The sequence below is a fragment of the Chelonia mydas genome, chromosome 19 (assembly GCF_015237465.2).
Source record: "Chelonia mydas isolate rCheMyd1 chromosome 19, rCheMyd1.pri.v2, whole genome shotgun sequence".
Classification (NCBI taxonomy): Eukaryota; Metazoa; Chordata; order Testudines; family Cheloniidae; genus Chelonia; species Chelonia mydas.
The window spans coordinates 6494745-6515210 of NC_051259.2; the positions used below are offsets into that span (position 1 = coordinate 6494745).

The 20466-nt window shown below is 52.2% G+C and overlaps 2 long non-coding RNA genes across 2 annotated transcripts in view; one reads left to right on the plus strand and one right to left on the minus strand.

Moving 5' to 3' along the window:
- LOC122463347 overlaps positions 1-20466 on the minus strand; it is an 86391-nt gene that overhangs the window by 26466 nt on the left and 39459 nt on the right. The window lies entirely within an intron of this gene.
- Positions 399-18779, plus strand: LOC114021248. The gene is made up of 3 exons (XR_003565888.3): positions 399-660; positions 7483-7586; positions 18605-18779. It is a non-coding gene; the product is annotated as an uncharacterized LOC114021248 (long non-coding RNA).

Genomic DNA, 20466 nt, shown 5'->3' on the forward strand with positions numbered 1-20466 from the left:
GCACAGCAAGGCACAGATATCATTTCCAGCCCTGGACTGCTGTGCACATTAGACGCCTGTTCCAGCCCAGAAGTGGCTACATTTCACTGCTTGATGAAGTGACCCCTCTCTCTAGTTTGCAGAGTGCTTTGGGATCCTTTGGATGAAAGGCACTAAGGGAAATGCAAGATGCTAGGGGGCTCTGACCCGATCTGCGATCAAGGGCAAATATTGCTCAAATCCACCTTCTGCTCCCTGAAACTTCTGCCCCAGGGTGGGACTGCCCTTTGGCAGGGAAATTGACAGCACGACACCCATGGGGAGTGAGAGCACAAGAGCAGCATGTCCGCAAACCAACATGCGACTCCACTGCAGAGACTTCCCTATATAAACCTCATGGGCTTCTCTCTCTTGATGCAGCAAGCCGAGGGCCCTGCTGCCCCGCAGAAATGAAGTGGAGATGCCAGTTTATGGGGGGAGGAAGAATATTGCTCTGCGCCCTGCTTACTCCAGTCACCGGGGCCTGCGAGATTACTGGGTCAGCCCGCAGAGGCGCTATGCATCTGGCAGCACATGGGCCACCCCCAGGCGGTGGCTGCTTATCCTCCCTGGGAACACAGGCCTTTCCGAAGTAGAGTCTGTCCACTGGCCAAGCTGCTGCGGATTGAAACACAACCTGGTGTAAGTACAGACCCCAGCAGGTCCTGGGGCTGGGGACCTTTGCAAGGTGAAGAGGGGGCGCAGGGGTGTGGGAGCTCGCAGGGACAGAGCGAGGTGGAACACAATCCCAGCACTTAACCCACGGCTACTCTGAGCCTGGGGGCTCCAGTTGGCAGCTGATCTGAGTGTCGGCCCACCAGGAGGCTGTCACCCAGGAGACACTCTCTTGGGACAGAGTGGATGGAACCAGACTTGGAGGCAATGGGGCTAGTGGTTAAAACAGGGGATCAAGAGTCAGGACTCTTGGGATCTGTTTGGCTCTGCCTTGGATCGTGTCCTGCTCTGGGCCTCGGTTTCCCCAGCTGAGGAGTGGGAACAAGTCTCACCTTCCTCCCAGGAGCGGGGATGAGGGATGAACTCATCTGTGTTTGAAAAGCACTTTGGATTCTGCAGATGGCCGCTGCTGTGGACAAGCCAAGTGCTATCACGGGGGCAATGCTCTCCCATTCGGGACCTGGCTCACTCACCTTGCCCTGGTAGCTAGCCTTGGGGGTGGCCTGCTGGGGTCCTGTCCCCCCTAGCCACAAGAGTCAGCATAGCAGAGTCTGGTGCCAAGTGCAGGAGGCTATGGGACACGAGAGGTGGCAGCTGGAATGAAATCGCTCTGGCCTCTGAACAGGATCCTGGGCCACCGACTCATGTAAAGGCAGGGCATGGGAGAGGGTCAGCAAATGGGTGAACCCAAAGGGCCTTCCCAAACCAGACCAGGCCCCATAATGAGCCAGGATTATCCCTGCTGGAGCTAGTCACTGGCCTTTAGCTGGACGCTGGCAGCTTTGACTCTCCCTTGTTCATACTGTTAATAAAGCGAAATCCCTGATGTGGCAAATGCAGGGTTTATTTGCCCTCCCTAGGTCTCACGCCGAGGTACGTTCTGCATGGTGTCAAGGGGGATCGCATGGGAGCCGGAAGGTGGGACTGGGGTTTCCTTGGCTGGCTGGGCCTGTCACCCCATCATCTTCTCACCCTCACCGTCTCCCTCCTTCTCTTTCTTAAAGACCCCCTAGGAAGGTGCAATGGCTCTGATTGGCCAAAAAAAAAAACAGGAGAGGAAGGGAGATTTGCCATTCACAACACAGTGCCTGAGATGCCAAGGAAAGGGTTAATTAGCTCTCTGTAGCGGCTGAGTAACAGTGTCCTGGCCTCCAAGTATGCTCGGCCAATGGATGTTTGCTCCGATGAGGTCATGCTTTTTGCTTGCATTTCATTGGCTGGGCCGGGTTGTCTCTTGATACCCTGCAGAGGAAAGTTATGGGGGTGAAGTTGGCTGAGAACTGGTGCAAACTGGCTGCCTGGAGTCAGGAGCAGGTTCTTCCTTGGTGCTCCTGTAATTCAATTCACATCCCTTCCCAACTTCTGATTCCACTGGTGCCGTGAGCACCAGCAGGCCGAGTGCCAGGGATAAGTCCGGGCAGGTCCAAAAATAAAAAACAGGGCCACATCTGACAGCTGATCCAAGCCTAGGAATTCAGGGAGCTCCTGGGAAGGATCAGATTTAAAGAGAGTGTGTGTTCGTGCGCGCAGCGGGTAGATCTCTGCACGCCGAGCAACACACCCGAATCAGCCAGAAATAGCAATAGCATCATCAAAGCAGCCAAAAGGTACCTAATGCAACATGCAGGGAAAGGATCTGGTTTCAGCAGGTAACGCTGGTGAACGTGGACCAAAAACACAGGTTCTCAGAGTCGGGAAGCTGGGGAAAACTGGACAATTTTGATCTTGTTTCGTTATGTGGTCTCTGATTGGACCTGTGCAGTTGCTCCTTTTTGGACTGTGGAGCAGGTTATAGGAACATTTCTCTGGATCCTTCTTTTTCTCACTCTCCAAAAATCATTTTGTTATTATTTGTGCTGAGGTAGCACATAGGAACCCCCGTCGTGGAGCAGGGCCTCCCTGTGCTTAGGTGCTGTACAGACACAGAACAGAGAGACAGTCCCTGCACTGAAGTACTCACAGTCTAAATATAAATCATCTCTCAGTCTGTCTCTCACACTTTTGTTTTTCCTTTCCCCTGTGGACTCTCTCCACTTTCCCTCTTGTGTCCTACGGTTTCTAGACAGGGAAAATAAGAAACGCACCTTGGTTCTTTGCCTTTTGTGCTTTGCTTTTAAAAAACGTGTTATCAGAAACAAAGCAGCAGCATGTTCCAGTGATGGGACTGGTTGCCCAGAGAACTGGATTCTAATCATAACACTTCTGCAGGCTCACTGTGTGGCTGTAAGTAACTTCTGCCCTTGGTGCCTCAGTTTCCCCATCTCTAAAACGAGGATGATTGTACTTCTTTGTAAAGCACGATAAGAGCTTCAGATGAAAGGTGCAGAGCATTATTGTTATTCTAGCGATAATATATTACCTTTGTCCAAGAGTGACTCATTTAGCCAGAGTTTGCAAGGCCTTCCCCAGTCCCCTGGCTCAGGGAACCAGGCAGGGAATGCAGCAGAATTTACTACTGTAGAGCTGTTCAGCTCCCCCTCTGCCTCTGAGCCTTCATCTCTTGCTGACTAATGCGTCTTACTTCTAAGCTTTCTGCCCCAGTTCCAGCTTTGCCCGTTGAGATTAATGTGGGAAGCTAGAGCAGCAAAGGTCTTTTTTTCAGGACAACAGTGACTCTTTCTTTGATCTTTTGACGCTGAAAGTTCACAGTACCGCAGTTTAATTGACAGCTTCATATCCTGGGCAGAAAAGGGCCTCAGTCAAACCTCCATATGCAACACCCTCCCCAGCTCTGGGGACACCAGATCCAGAGCAGGATCCAAGCTTTGCATCTCTAGTCCTGGGTGAGGAGAGAGAAAGGGTACAGTCGAAGTGCAGGCTTTGGCCATGGAGGTTGCACACCGACATTTTCCAAGGGAAGATCAGTCGTTTGCTTTGTACGGAAAGGATCAGCCCATGGACATATATCAGGTTTCAGAGTAACAGCCATGTTATTCGCAAAAAGAAAAGGAGTACTTGTGGCACCTTAGAGACTAACCAATTTATTTGAGCATAAGCTTTTGTGAGCTACAGCTCACTGGACATATAGTAACAACTCCATGGAACATCATATTGCCATATTCCAAAAGCACCAGGCTCTCCCTGGAGAGCTACTGAAGTGTTTCCATGAGCTGTTAGCAATATAGGACTTATGACACACAGCTGAGCTGTCCTGATTCCATCTAGATGATGGCAGTGGCCTGCAAACCCACAGACACATATGGCAGATGGTTGCGAAGTGGAGGGCCAAATTCCATCCTCAGTTAAACCCAGACAATCTAAGGAAGGGCGGGGTGTAACGTGGGGCAGGATTTGGCCTGTAAAGTCCGGTCTTGAGTCGCCGTCATAATCCTCAAGCAGCAGCAGCCCCATGCGTAGCTGCCAAAACAGAGCCAGTGTACGTAGATCCTTATTACTAATTACACACACACGCTCATTTTGTCACCCAAACAAATTCATTTTGTGGGGGCAGGCAGGGCAGGGGAGGGGGGCAAAACTAATTAGAATAAATTCAGAATAATTTGTTTCAAGTGCCTTTGCTCCTGGAGATAACAACTCTTGGGACAGACCCAACCACCCCTTGGCTCTGGGAGAAACAGGGCTAAACAGTAGGATTTAATAGCAGATTCAGAGAGGCAGGTCTTTTGTTTCGAAACCACACACCAAATTAGACAATCAGCGAGAAGAAAAGCTAATAATAAAGCAATCAGACAGGTGTGGGGCTGAGGGACACATGGGCGGGGGGGGAGAGAGGGAGCAGGAGAGACCGAAAGGAAGGGAAAAACTAAACGCTTTGCATTTCAGTCTCGATCCATTCCGTGGCTTTCTTCTTCCCTCTTCTCTCCCCTGCTTAATTCTTTTCTGGCTCCTCTTCATCTTTTTTTCTCCCTTCTGCCACCTCCCCTTTTCTCCCTGTCCCCTTTCATTCTCACCCTCATAGGGGATTCCCACCCATCCTGCTGGCCCTTTATGTTTCTCTCTGTAGCAGGAGCCCTGGCCCTTTCTCTGCCATTTTCATGCGTTCTGGTCCCAGCTGAGGCCTGTGCTGCTCTCTCACCATCTGTCTCTGCGTTCGTCAAGGCGTGAGGAACTGCCAGGGCTGGCAGGGGCGAGATCACCAAAAAGCACGTGGCACGGGGGGGGAGAAAGGCGCTTGCTGGCTCACCCTGGCATGGTACAGGGGTGGTGGTGCCAGGTATCTCTTTAGGCTCCCAGGGGTAAGGAGGCCATGCCCAAGTATGGAGGCTGTCACAAACCCCATGGACATGACTGCAGAGCAAGGAATCAATGCCAAGCTGTGTAAGGGCACAGTACCCTCCCGTGGCCAAATCTTTGAATAATCCCCTGCCCCTCGAGTGCTAACTGGTGGCATCCGGGCTGGGATTTAGGGCTGTGGTTATTTTATTGGAGAGAGAAGTAATTCTAAAGTTCTCTCTCCAGCCTGACCTGCGGTAACCCCCACCCGTGCCCCTCCAGCTCCTCTGACTTTTCCTAGCTCCTAACCCTAGGGCCCCTGCTATTTCAGCCTGTGCCTCTTCCCAGGAGAGATTGCCAATCCACCCACTTCTTCTGGATGTGTTTTCCTAATCAGCCGAGACCGCTGAACTCATTGCACTTGTAAGATGAACATAAGATCAGGCCTCCAGGAGTGAAAATTTAGTGTATTAACTCCTCCTGCACTGTTCAGTGCCCCAGGGCTTCTGTTTCAAAGTGCAGATGTTTTCTCATCTGTTCTCTGATCTGCCTCAACTTAACTTGAAGGGAACACCAGTATTTTACCTCCGTATCCACAAGTCAGCTTCCCACAGCCCCGGCCTTGGGTCTCTCCTGTGATCCAGCCGGGGCTACTGCAGTAATGAGGACTCTTCTGGGGGCAGTTCCGAGCCAAGACTACACGCTAGTTACAGTGCGGGTCCAAAGCCTGGTTTGGAAATCCCCAGAGATGAGATTCCCGGCTGGGAATGGGGCATGCAGTCATTTCAGAGGCCACAGACACAAGCAAGTGAAAAAGAAAACACTCCCCCTATAAGAGCAGATGGTGATTTATAGAATTACAGCGCAAGGCATGGCCCAGGGAGACCAGATGGGACTTGAGGGGAAGAAAGGGAATAAAAATGGAAGAGTAAATAGAGAAGGAACTTTACCAAGCTGGCACCTTACAGCTCCTATAAATATTTAACAGCCTGCATCCCTGTTCCTGTTATGAAATCTAAGGCGTTAGCTGCTTGCAACGCCAAAACTCACCCTCCTCCCTGAGAGAATTTCAGCCTTCAGCTGTTGCCAAGGGAATTCCCAAACCAAGAGGACAGCAGGTCAGTGGGGCAACAAACGAGGGGGCTGGAGCATCCAGGTTTGGGCTGCCATGGAAGCGGGAGCTGACGCCAACCGAAAAGGCATCAGGAAGGTTGTGGGTTCCTGCAAGAGGCAAGTGTATACGTTTCAAACTTTCCTAGGCTTGTGTAACCCACTCACCCACAGGCCTCAAATCCCCGGCCTCAAGCAGATGTCATCTTCACACAGTTGTTACTTAATCTTCAATTAAATAGTTAAATTACTTGAAAATTAACTTCTGTGTAAATAACCCCCCGTGATCTGTAGAAAATAAACCACACAATGCTCCGGCTTTGGTGCTGCCCTAGGACGCTAAGGAAATAACACCTGTATAATCACCGTGTCTTTGTTTCCAAGCAGGCCAGTTTAATGCTTTTTTCCCCCACTGCCTGTCCCCAGCCCCGCACTGCTGCCATCTCACTGGTCCTTTCAGATTTGCAGCCTCCAAAATGCGTTTTTACCTCATCACGCAGCCAGCTGCTCGGTATAGAGCCCAGATTTGAGCCCCAGTTGCTGCTGGGCATTCAAAATGGGCTTCACCAACCCAGGAGCACACTACTCGCTGCTGCGGAGGAGCTGAGAACGGCAGCTCAGCGCATGAATGATGAGGTCTCAAGGCCAATGCTCCTTGGAATCCTGGGACGGTTGCAATGGGAACTGGGTATAAGGACAAACCCCTTGTAAACTGGTGGAGTGGGTCAGCTGATTTGGCAACAGTCTTTGAGTCAGCACTTCTCTCTTCCAAGCTTTGTGCACACAAATTGAAACAAAATGGGCCCTGCATGTCCAGAAACCACCAAGACTGCATCTGATGAAGTGGGTTTTAGCCCACGAAAGCTTACGCCCAAATAAATTTGTTAGTCTCTAAAGTGCCACAAGGACTCCTCATTGTTTTTGCTGATACAAACTAACACGGCTACCGCTCTGAAACCTGTTCAGATGAGTGCGTACCAGGGGTATTTATACTACAGTGTAGACTCATCACTGTCCCTGTGTAAACAACGATGACACCCCGGGTATGTTTATTATTGCCTATCACCCTGAGCCAAACAAGCCAGGCCGGTTTTGCCCTTATAACTGCGTCTACACTAGGGGCTTCTGCCAGCACAGCTATGTCAGGCCGGAGTCACAACTCCTCGCACCGCAGCAGGGCTATGCCAGCAGAAATCTGCAGTGTAGACGTAGCCTGAGGGACAACACATTCCCCCAGTGGAACAGGAGAAGCGGGGCTTGATGGTGGGACACTGTTACCTAGCAACAACGGATTAACCCTTTAATGGGTGTCACTGACAAGACAACTCTCCTCCCATTCTCCTGTGTGAAAGAAGTCTGCACGTGTGAGTTCCTGTGGGGCTGATCAAGGATATGCTCAAAACTCCAGCTTGTCCTGCCCAATCTCTTTGGCCTGTGACCCGCCTCTCAGTCTATGACCTATCTCCCGTCGCATCCCCCTACCCCATCTTTCTTTCCCTTCTGCAGATGGAAATATCGCTGGCAAAATCTCAACCATTACTACCTGGGCAAGAGAGTTCGCCGACTCACGAGCCTGTGACCTGTCACCCCTGAGGGGGTCACCAACCCAGGTAAGTGGATCAGTTCCCGTGTGCTATCTGCTGCTCCTCGGGGGACAGCTGGAGTCAGGGAAACCCTGGGGCTAAACACTCTGCGAGGTCAGAGGTAAATAACGGTCTTGTCACCAGACCCAGACCGCACCCTCTGAATCCACCACGGGTACTGGGAGACCGCACGACTCGTTCATCATCAAGGTATCTGGGCACCTATGGGAGGTGGGGACCCACCTTCTTCCTATTATTATTGAACAGTTATGTTACAGGAGCGCCTAGAGGTCTCAACCCAGTCGGGGCTCCATTGTGCTAGCTGCTGTACAAACTTATAACGAATGACCATCGCTGCTCCAAAGAGCTTACCATCTAAAGCCTTCTTCACTGTCCCCTTTCCCTACTGGGGACCTGGATGTCCTAATCAGTCCATGCCTAGCTAGAGGAGCCTGGGTGCTTTGGAAGATGTTTTGCCTGAGTAAGGATGTCAGGCCTGGCCCAGGGACAGAGTTCCTCCCCCGGTGCCCTGGTTTCAGTCTCTCAAGCAGAGTCCCTGTCCAGATCAGCACAGTCCCTCTCCCTCGTTGCCCAAGTGGCATGTCAGGCCTTTCCAACGTGACTGAGGTGAGGGACGTAACCGAAACCTCCACAACAGGAAACTCGGCCTCCCGCGATTTCTTCATGCCCGGGGAGGTTCTTCCAGCTGGTTTTATAACCTGACATTTCAGAGGCCAATGGACCTCTGAGCATTGCACCCAGAGGAGGAAGTGAGCCAATGAAGGGAAAGCACATGATGACGAACACGCGTGCTGCTCTTCCATGCTCGCTGGCGTGCATGTGCCAGATCGGCCTATGGCACGTGGCAGCAACAGCTAGGGATCCCAGCAGACCCCGGCTCTTCTGGAAAAGACCTGCTAGATTTAATTTACAAAGAGCCAAGGCAGGGGCTGCCCCAAAGCAGAGCAGATTGCAGCTGCCCTCCTGCTGCGGCCTGTCAAGACTACAATTTCCAGCGTGCGGTACAGTTCTTTCAAATTGGAGCATTGCATGCTGGGACTTGTAATCTCATTGGGCTGAGCTTCTGAATGCACCACAAAAGTGGCTGCGAGAGCTCTGTGGGCTGCACTTATCCTTCAGCAGACAGAGCTGCACGTGTGGTCTTGGAAGCAGCTCTCACAATGTCCAGAACAATTACTGGTGCCCAGTTGGTCTTTGTTAATGGGCCATCTGAAACCGGGAGCGACAGAGCCAGCTCTACAAGATCTAGGTACGACCCAGGCAAAGAACCCCTTAAGCTGGTGAACAGCAAGCGGTAAGCGACATGGAACGGTGACAGCGCATCACATCTTGAGTAAGAACACCTTTAGCACACAGAGCTGTCATTCTCACATGCACCTTCCTTCATAGGAACATGAGCATTGCCAGACTGGATCAGACCCAAAGTCCATCTAGTCCAATGTCCTGTCTCCAACAGTGGCTCATGCCAAATTCTTCAGAGGAAGGTGCAAGAATCTCACAGTAGCAGATATGCAATAATCTGTAACCATGAAAGCCTCATGATGACCCCTAACAGTTACAGATCAGTTTAAGCACTGAAGAATTACATTTTTTTATTCCTTCCAAAACTCTTTGTTTGCCTTAACTGTTATAACTCTGGGTGTTCTTATTATCCTGTTGAACGTCCATTCCCTCACTCTTTGAATCTTGCCAAATTCTTGGCCTCAGTGACATCCTGTGGCAGTGAGTTCCACAGTCTAATTCCATAATGAGTGGAGGGGGGGAGTATTTCCTTTTATGAGTTTTGATTTTGCTACCTTTCAATTCCATTCAGTGTCTCCTTGTTCTTGTGTTGTGAGACAGGGAGAAGAAGCTTCCTTCCCTAGAGGATTCATTATTTTATATACGTTTACTCTGGCCCCTTTCCTTCATCTCCTTTCTAAGGTAAACAATCTTAGTCTTTTCAATCTCTCTTCATAGGAGAGATTTTCCAGGACTTTGATCATTCTCATCACCCTTCTCTGAACCCCCTCAAATAATACCCTATCTGAGATGAGTGACCAGAACTGTACACAAACACACACATAGAGATTTGTCTAGATAGAAGAGAGCACTGATGTACATAATAGCATTATAATACTTTCCATATTATCCTCCATCCCGATCCCTCTTCATCCTAACATCTTGGTTGCTTCTCTGTCAGTTCCCAGCCATAGAGGGGAGGGAGGAAAAAGACAATAGCTCCCTGGCCTACCCAGCCCACTTCCCAGGAAGCATTTCTACTTGCACCAGCAAGCGGCTGAGTAGGCTTCTCAAGCCTTGCCACCATGTGTTACACACAGAACCTATGATATCCCTCCAAGTCCGACCGTCATGATGCACATGAGATCCTCGCACCGGATCCTTGCTGCAGTGAAAGAGGAGGCTCATCCAGCCGGGTTCCCAGCTGATTCTCACGTTGGCCAGTTATACCCTGAGGGGCAACAGCAGCTAAACTGGGACCCCAAAATTCCCCTCTCCATCTCGGAGGCTAATGGAGATTGGAGCCGCGCAGTGTCCCAGTGCTGGAATCCACGCGCACGTGCAAACTTGCACAAATGCACATGTACACATACAAGCTCACGCATGCACTCACCAGTATACGTGCCCGCGCACAGGGTACATACACACTCATGCCTGCACGACATACGCACACGCAGACTCAGGCGCATGAGCTGTTCACAAGCTTGTGAATGATTCTGGAGCCACCCAGTGTATTGGCATCCACAGGAGGAACCGGTCCCCCAGACATACCTGGGGCACCACCGAGCGTTTGCAGAGTGAAATTCGCAGTCCCTTGCAGCTGACGTGCAGTCACCTCTGCCTTCCCCTTGCCCTCTCCCACAGGAAGCTGAAGCAGCCTGGGAAATCCCTTTGGTATCTTGCAGGGGCAGTCCCTGGCTCCATGTGTCAGTAGCCATCAGGGGCTGCATTCTCGCAGTCACAGCTATGAATATCCCCATTATGTTCGGCCTCTGCCCCCCGCCCCTCCCCAATGTTTCCGTGTTGTTATTTTACACTTGTGCCATTGCTACCGCATGTGATCATTTCGGCACAGCAACGGCACCTGCTGCAAGCCACGGCTGGCTGGGGGGTGGGGAGGCGGAGACAGCAGGTGCTGTGCTCTGGGCTCACCCCTCCACCCAGATTCCCGGCTATCACAACAGCATCCATCCACTCACTCCTGTTTGAGGGTGGGGTCGTGGATCCAGACACCCTTCAGCTCTGGCGATGTTTCATTCCAGGGCCAAAGACTGCGGCTAATGGCCCAAACCCAAGTCCCAGATCCAAACAATCGGAATTCCCGGCCCCTATCTGCTGCTTTATCACCCCCAGCTCTAACCTTACAGACTAAGGAAAACATTGTGTGAAAATAAATGAATCCCGCACCACCCGCTCATCACCACTTCCCCCTCTACAGCAGCTTCACTGTGGGCCTGTGCCACCAACTTAGACCCTGACAGGTTGAGAGCCTTGGCAGAGATGCACATGTCTGTATATGGCTATGCACAGGAATCTCTTCACCTGCCCACTGATATGCAGCTACTTCTGGGGTGGAATGTGGCCGCTCTTTAACGGCCCGTAGCAACAATATACGACAGTTTTGGGATGGGAAGAGAAGCACGGGGAATGTGCATTTAAACATGTATGTTTCAAAAGAGACTCCATTCCATTTTCTCTACAAGGAAGGACTGCAGCTCCCAGTGGGATTCAGACCAAGAATGAACTAGGGTTGGATGCAGGGGAACTAACAGGGTCCTGTTATGCCAGGGAGAGAGGGTTGCTGTGTTGGGGAGGAAGCTTTGCCTAGTGGTTACAGCACAAGCCTGGGAGATCTGGGTTGTGTCCCTAGCTCTGCCACTGACCGAATGGATCGCCCTGGGGAATTCGGCTCACTTCTCTCTGCAGCCACCTTTGAGGGGCAAGGAGCGATAGCAAGGCTGTGATCGTGCTCAGGAAGGGAGAGAGCCATCAGTGTGGAGAAGAGCGTGACTAGGTCACAGAGGGGCCACCCTCAGGACTATAAGGGTCACAGGCCCCCATGATCTTCCTGAGAAAGGACAGGGCCAGGGGGTGGGACACATGGGGTGAAGCGGCCTGGCCCGTGTCTGAGGAAGCTGCAGATAATCCCCTGCTTGAGTGCCAGAGCTTTGGGCCCTGTCTGTCCTGGGGGGCAGGTGTGGCTCAGAGAGAGAACAGCTGCCTCCCCCACCCCTTGCTCCTTTCATGGCTTCCTCACCCCTTGCTCCTTTCACGGCTTCCTCTCCCGCCACTGCCAGGGGCTCGTCCTGCTCTGTCCAGACCTTTCATCTGACGCTCTTCCTGCCAGCCCTGGAAATGGCAGGCCGCTTTCCTGTCCCAGATTCCTCTCTTCTCCCTGCTCCCCCCACCCCAGCGCTTCCTGCCTGTGAGCGGCCAGTGCCAGCACAGGGCTGTGATTCACTCACCACGACCCCCTCCCTGTCCCCATCCTGCAGCTCTTGGCTACATCACGGTTAATCAGCCAACTTCACCAGCGTCACCCCAGGCCCCTTCCTCTTCACATGCTCTCTCCCCCTCCTGGCTTCCAAAGCCTTGGCTGGAGCACACCGTCTGGTTAATACCCTGTCTACACTAGGAGAGTTTGTACCCAGCTCGGTGCTAACTGGAGTACACACAGGCCCCCAGGGAGGCCATAGGGTTTGTCTAGTGGACTGAGCACTGGCCCACAAGCTAGGAACTCCTGTGCTCAAACCCGAGCTCTGCCAGCAACTCTGATGTGCGGCTTTGGACAAGTCACTTAACATCTCTGCCTCTCACTTACTGTTTCTCCTGGGGTGGGCAGATTGCGGGGCCTGAATGATTCAAAGTGTGGAAGAGCCAAAGCGCTCTGTGACAGGGCTTATTCCTCAACTAAGCACGTAGGACCTGGGCTTTGCCCCTGTGAAGGGGGCATCCAGATGACCTACCCTGATCTGACCGGCTCTGTCGGAGGGGCCCACACAGTCAGAAAATAGAGAAACCTGAGAGAGGGATCGTCCTCTCCCCCACTGATTTCCTTCTCTTTCTAGTCCCCTGAGCCACATGTGCTGCTAGGACAGGAGCTCGCTCCCACCTGTACGGGGAGAGATGAGCCATTTGCAGCCTTGACAAGGGCATTGTGCGTGGCCCCTTGTCACAGCTGCAGGCTGGAGCTGAGTCAGCCCACCTGAGACAGGAGGAACAGAACGGGGGCATGTCACACAGAGCTTACACAAAACACCTGGCAGAGAGAGCTCTGCAAAGAGCCTGGCGGGGAGGGACAGCTACCAGCACTACCTGGGGAATGGTCGACTTTGAATAGAACTGTTGTAATTAACAAGATTGGGGTTTAAAATCAGCACCCAGATGCTCTCTCCCCAATGTGGAGAGGCCAGGTTTGTCACTTTCGCTTCTGTTTTCCCTGTTCTCAAGGGTCCCCTCTGCATTAGTTCTCCCTTTACCCCACTCTGGGTTCTCACGTCCCCCATGTTGCACCCCCCAATGTTCCATTTCCTCTGTTTGTGCCCTCCAGCCTCACTTTCTCAACCCCCCTCCCCCAATGCATTCCCCATCTCCCATTGCCCCCCAGTAGCTCCTCCCTGCCTCCATCTGCCTCACCCTGGAGATGAGGACCTGGCGGGAGGGAAGTGTCCCAATGGGACAGTCTTGTCCCCTGAGATTTCCAGCCTAATTCTGCAAGCCCGGGACATTTGCCTATGTTTTGATGAAGCACATGAACTGCTGCAGCCTTGTACGAGCTGAACCTGACCTCCAGAACTTGAGGCTCCAGGTCCTTGGTCTCGTCCCGCTCACCCCCTCAATAGATGGCCAGTGAGGGGTAGCTCTCTCTAAAGACAGGGGTGAAGCAGCAGACGAGGAGTGAGGGCACCTTGGTTCTAGTCAGAGATTGTAAAACCAGAAGGCATCAAGACCGATTTCCTGCATAACACAGACCCTCACCAGTCATTCTGCATCAAGCCCATAACTTCTCCTTTGAGCCAGTGCATGTCTTTTTGAAAAATATCCAGTCTGGATTTAAAGACTTACAGTGATGGAGAATTCACAACACCCCTAGGTAGATTCCAATGGTTAATGTGTGCCTTATTTCTAGCCTGAATTTCTCTAGCTTCAGCTTCCAACTCTGGATCTGATTATGTCTTTTTCTGCTTGATTAAAGAGAAATCATAAATCTCTTCTTCATGTACGTACATGTAAACTGTGATCGAGTACCCTCTTAACTTTCTCTTGGATAAACAAAATAGATGGAGCTTCTTGCGTGTCTCACTGTAAGGCAGGGGTCCCGGGTCTTGAATCATTCTTGTAGCTCTTTCCTGAATGCTGTCCAATTTTGTAATGTCCTTTTTAAAGCGTAGACACCAGAACCATACACAGTAAAGATCTCACTCATGCTGTATCCAGAGGTAACACCATGTCCCTACTCTGACTTCACAGAATATCAGGGTTGGAAGGGACCTCAGGAGGTCATCTAGTCCAACCCCCTGCTTAAAGCAGGGCCAATCCCCAATTTTTGCCCCAGACCCCTAAATAGCCCCCTCAAGGATTGAACTCACAACCCTGGGTTTAGCAGGCTAATGCTCAAACCACTGAGCTATCCCTCCCCCCAGTGACTTGATATTCCCCTGCTCATACATCCAAGAATCACGTTCATCCCCATAGCTACAGCATTGTACTGGGAGCTCATGCTCAGCTGATTATCCACTATGACCCCTAAATCCTTTTCAGAGTCACTGCTTTCCGGGATACGGGCCCCATCTTAGGACTGTGCCCTGCATCCTTTGTTCCTCGATGTATGACCTTGCATATGGCTGTGTTAAAACACATGTGGTTCAAATGAGCCCAGCTACCAAGCGATCCAGGCTGGCTGGTATAACTGACGTGTCCTCATCATTATTACCACTCCAGAGTTTGTGTGTCACCTGCAAACTTTACCCGCAATGATTTTAAGATCTTTGCTAAAGATATGGAATAGCATTTGGCCAAGAACAGATCCCACTCAAAACACTCCCGACGGATAAGGAGTCCCCATTTACAATGACTTTTTGCAATCTATCAGTTAACCAGTTTTTAATCCATTTAATATGGGCGGCACTGATTTTGTATAATGCTATTTTTTAATCAGACTGCCATGTGGGACTAAGTCAAATGCCTTACAGAAGTCTAAGCATATGATGTTCTAATCTATATTAATATTTCTGTCTGTGTTATCCACTGGTTAAAGGAGGAGACTGGGAGTCAGCAACTCCTGGCTTTGCCACTGACCCACTGTGTGACCGTGGCATGTCGCCGCTCTGTGCCTCAGTTTCCCCACCCCTACAGTGGAGAGAATGATACTGACCTTTTAAACTTGTATTTGCTGTGGAGCACACTGAGCCAAACTTTTTCACCTGGGCCCACCACAAGGACAATACCTTTCACTTAGAATGGCTTTAACCAGACAGTTTCAAAACTCTTTACAAAGGAAGGTAACTGTCATTCTATTCAGTTTACAGATGGGGGTGGGGCGCAGGCCTACCTAATGAAGTCATGTCTGTAAAATGCTTTGAGACGCTGGGTGAATGGAGCCGGACCAAAGACGTGCCAAGAGTCTAGCATCACTGTAGGGGCTCTGCAAGCCCTTCTGTTCTTCACTGGGTCCCTCCCCATTCTGGTTCTGGAGCTGCAGCTCTGGTTTGCCCAGCTTTTGCTGAGGTCAGTAGCTTCCTGGAGAGAGCCAGAGGGCCTGGGATGAACCAGCAGAAGCTGTGAGGGGCCCATTACTCAGCCAGTGAGTCATGACACAAGCTTGCGAGAGGCAGAACACAGCCTGTGCGGACGTGCCCCCCAGGAGAGGTGCCCCATCACGGATGGAGTCTGATCAGGAAAGTGAGTCAAAGGGACGGGATCTGCAAAGGGGCCTGGAGAGGAAGACGCTTCCGGGTCAGCGAGGCTGGAGCGCGCAGTGAAGAGGAAAGCACAAAGTTTCAGTTTCCTTCCTCCAGTCCTGTCAAAGGTGACGCCTCCTTCCCATCCCTCTGCAGTGACGGAGAGCCTCCCCCGCAATGTGAAGTCATCACTTCCGCCTCCCTCATGTCCCCACTGGGGCCCCAGTCCTGGGTGTGAGAGGGAATGCACCTCCCTGAGGAAAGGGGGGGATGGCAGGGATGGGTCTTTACAAGGGTTTTGCACTATGTTACCTGGAGTGGTTTGAAACTGGTTTCAAGCCTTTATACTGCATCCACACTAGGGGTTGTACCCCTTTAACTATACTGGTAAAAAAACAGACCCCAACCGGAATTGGTACAAACACAGTGTATAGACTCCTGGTTATGCTTGGCACTCTCACGCTTCTCCTCGTCGGCTCATGTTTGCTAATTAATCTTCACCCCACGCCCTGGGCGATGCGTATTTTTGTCCTAGTTTACAGATGGGGAAACTGAGGCATAACGCGGGGCAAGTGACTTGCCCAAGGCGTCAGTGTCAGAGTCAGAACTGGAACTTCCTGGTTTGGGTACTGCCAGAAAACACCCATGGCAGTGAGCCTCAGACCCGGGCTCATGCTATGGCGCTAACGACGGTGGGGTCAATGTTCCTGCCCAGGCTCTGAAGCCCACCCTCCTCCCCAGGCGTCAGAGCCCAGGCGGGAATGTCTGCACTGCTATTTTTATTGCTGTAGCGAGAGTCCCACGAGACCGAGTCTGCAGATGCGAGCTCTGAGACTCACTGCTCTGGGTTGGCAATTTTGCAGTCTAGACATATCCTTTGTGGCTCACAGGCCTGGACTCAAACCACGAGGCCATGCTTCTCTGTATACTCCTGGCCCTGCTCTGTGGCTCTTGGTGGATGTTCAGAGCCACTGTAGACTGTCATCAGCAGGGGAAAGGGTTGCTTGAGTGGGGCGGGCTCAGCTAAGGCTCAGTCTGAGATCACAAACCATGATGTCAGCGTACGGAAACCCCGCTATGACCCAGGTGAAAGAGGAACCAACCCAGCAGTGAGGTGTGAAACACACGGTAGTGTTAGCAACCCACCACGGGCGAGACCGGAATGCCGCTGGCACCTGTAACTCCTCCCTGCATGTTCCCTGATCGTGGAACAGGCGTGTTACACGCATGACCATATCAGCACCTGACCTGGTCCCCCAACACCTACCGCCCCAATGTGTGTTGCCTTCTTCCAAGCTCCTCATCACGTGACAAGGGTTCTACCTGTCGGCTCCGAGCGGCAGTGAAAACTCAAGCTCGCCCAGCCTGCTCCTCTGCGGTTCTGCTGGCCTGAGACACCTATTATATCCTGAGGGGGTTGCAGCGAACGTGCATGCTCCTTGGGCCCCGTGGAGCTTCGCACCATCAGGGTAAAGCTTGTCTGTGCTGGAGGGAGAGCTTTCCCTGGGCCCAGTCCAGACTGTGGAACGAACTCCCCCAAGAACTAGAGACCTTCACAAACCTCACCACTTTCTGCTCCAAGGGCCAGGAGAGCTTTTTCCATCATCCTTCTCTAACCAACAGACAGAGCAGTGTGTACGTGTTTACAAATTTTTTTAAATCCCTACCGAACCCTGCGCACACAGTTTCTCCACTGGGGAGAGGACAAGAGAGAAAATGAACGACATGTGACCGCTAGTCACGCTGATTGATGCACTGACTGCTGGAAGGTGCTCCGACGGGGATGCAGGCGGCACAAGAAGCCATCGAGAAGAGAAGAGAAAGTGGCCCTCTGAAATTCCCATCTCCACCTCTGAGACTAGCAGAGGTTGGAGCTGGGCATTGTCCCAGGGCTGGGGGATCCATTCACATGCACGCACCCACACGGCTGCCATCTCACTGTTCACTCTGCTTGTGCGTCTTCCCCAAACTTGTGTCTCTCTTGTCTATTTAGATGGTAAGCTTTTCGGGGCAGGGGACTGTCTGCTACTCTGGGTTCGTACAGCCCCTAGCACAAGGAGGCCACATCCTTAGTTGGCCCTTAAGCACTACCGTGCTCAACACGATTAAACATATACAAATGCACGTGGGCGCACACACAATATACATGGGGAGAAACACAAACCCCCATGTGCACACGCACAGATCCATGCAGAGGTACATAACCATCCATGCACAGCCATGCATGTGCAACACACACACACGCCTAGAGAACCACAGATACAGAAAGACACACAGTCCTAGCCGAGGGTTTCTCCATGCCCCCTCGCAGGCTGCCAGGGCTTGGGACCGTTGTGGTCAGCACGGCTCCGGGGAGCATGTCCCTGCAGCACAAAGAGGGAGTTTCAGATGGGTCCTCCAAGCAAAGCAGCTGCCACCAGCTCCAGTCAATTCCCCATTCATCTCAGCACCACCAGAATGCAGACGGGGCCTTAGAGGGACACTGTGCACTTGTCTCTCCTCTGCCCCTCCCCACCTGAAAGACTCACCCTCATCCCGTCTCTGCCCTGCTCAGAATTTGTTGCCCATAAGCGAGACAAATGATACTCTGCCCAAGACTCAGGATGCCCCTAGGAAAGCTCCACCTGCTCGGGTCAGAGATCAAGAGCAAAGGATTTAGCCCCGATCCCTTCCCTGGTCCTGCAGTGGGATTTGCCACCCTGGCCATCGCATAGTCATCCCTCCATGCAGGCCCTGTCCACAGCCCTGCTAGGTCTCCACCACAGTCATACAGAACACAGGGGCACCGCTCCATTTGGAGGGGTGGGGTGGGGGAGCCTGGGGCAAATCCAGGCCAGGACTCCAGAGCAAGTTGCTAAGTCTCTCTCCCTGGGCTAATGGGGTATTCCCTGCTCCTCCCTTCTCCTCCCGCTGAGACTCTGTTTAAAACAGGATTCACTGGGTTTGGCTCTGGAGAGCTGGGTGGTGGCCTCGTCCCTCCCAGGACAGGAGGTAGCTGGTTCTCAGCTGACTTCCCCATGGGTGCAGAGCAGGGTGGGAGAAGTGAATGGGACCCAGAAGCTCCCTGGGAGGTATACTGCAAAAGTGCCTCATGGGAATTGTATACGTGCCTTTCCCCTTCAGGAAAAGTTCCCAACGGCGCCTGCTTGATCCCTGAGACGGAGATGTGACCCCAGGTGGAGCAGCCCCTCCTCTGCTCCCCGGACTCCTCCCCAACGCCTCCTGGCTGGGATTGAGGCTTCTGAACAGAGTGGCTCCCTGGGCCTTGGCTGGCTGATGGATGTAACGCCACTTGCAATAAAAGGGTTGGAAAGTACGAGTGTCGTGTCCCTGACTGCTGTGCCCTGGAGGTGGGCAAATGCAGGAATCATTCGCTGATCAGACGGCGGCACCCGGGACAGGGGGCATGTGTCAAAGCAGGAGAAGCCATTGATGAGGGCTTGATGGAGGCACAGAACTGCACCGTTTGATCAAGGGCTCTCTCCATCCTCTGCCAGGTGGTAGCCCCTTCTGCCACTTCCCGTGCAGGTACAGCAGGGCAAGTTCCCTCCCGAGTGCATGAGGGAAGGCTTCAGGCGAACAGCCTGGCTGTCACCCTGGCCTGGGTGCCACAGCCCAAAGTGAGTGTAGTCTATCGGTGCGGCTACCTCTCCAGACCGTCAGCCTGTATGTATGCTACAGCATGCAACCTGGGCTTGCTGGACAGCTGCAAATTGCTCCCCACTGTGCACCCCTCCAGCACTCCTGGATCCCTGCCCAACTGGCAGGGTGGGATATTGGAGAAGCATCTGCCAGCATCCCGTTTCTCCTGGGCAGGATTTGGTGTTTAACTTCAAGTCCCATGTAGGACAAACTGATGGGAAATAAGGATCTGCCTGATCAAACCCTGGTCAGAAGAACCCAAATCCTTGTGAGGGTCAAACAATTTTCATTAACTTCCCTGGTCTCCACTCCCCCTTGGCCCAGGCTCATTTGCACACCCAGCTTTCAGAAAGGGGAAGATGTGACATGATACCAGAAGAGGTTCAGCTTGCGGGAATCCTGACCCAGCCAGTATCAGAAATAGTGTGCAGGGGTCTAAGTACAGGACTGGGAGCCAGGAACTCGTGGGTTCTAATCCCAGCTCTGCCACTGACTCAGGGGCCTTGGGTAAGTCACCTCCCAGCTCTGTGCCTCAGTTTCCCATTGGGAAATTGACCCTCACCTCCCTTCTCCTCACATGCCTGTGAGGGTTAATTAGGTGAATATCAATGAAGTGCTGGGATTTCCTGCCCTGTTTCTGGACCTGAAAGCTTAGCTGTTCTGGACCTGGGATTGGGTTATAGGTTGGCCCATTACAAAAGGGACAGGTCCACAGTGAAATCTTAGTCCCATTAATTCAACAGCAAAATTCCCCATTGACTTCAATAGGGTCAGGGTTTCAGGTCAGAACCAGGCCTCCTGGGAATGGACACTGCCTAGAGGAATGTCCTATTTTCCTGCGCGGTTCAACACAAGGGATCATTTAGCCTACAGGCTTGCTCCAGACCTCTGAGAGTCAGAGTCCGGTGGCTTTAGAACTCAGGGGCTCCTGGTTCCTAGTCCTGTACTTAGACGATAGTGCCGTGGCTCCTGATGCAGGGGATGTGACATTGGCCAATGTCAAAGCCCTGCCCTGGGTCCACCCAGCACAGGGGAGTTTTTCAGGTCGCCTTCCCTGTCAGCTGTGACCATAATTGGGTGTCTCACAGCAAAGTGTTAACTGCTGTGTCACTTCCTCACTCAAACTGTGCAGAAAATAGCCATGAACAGGCAGTTCTTGGAGCTGCCCAGAGTGACTGCATCTTGGAAAAGCCACTTGGGAAATCCCTATTTCTCCTTTCCTGTGTCACGGGGACTCCCCCTTATTGCTGTGGTCAGCACCCACACACACTGCAAGCTGAGCACAAAAGTAGCCTTTAGCTACTGCACTGTTGACAGCAGTTGTGATCTAAAATCCCCCCCTA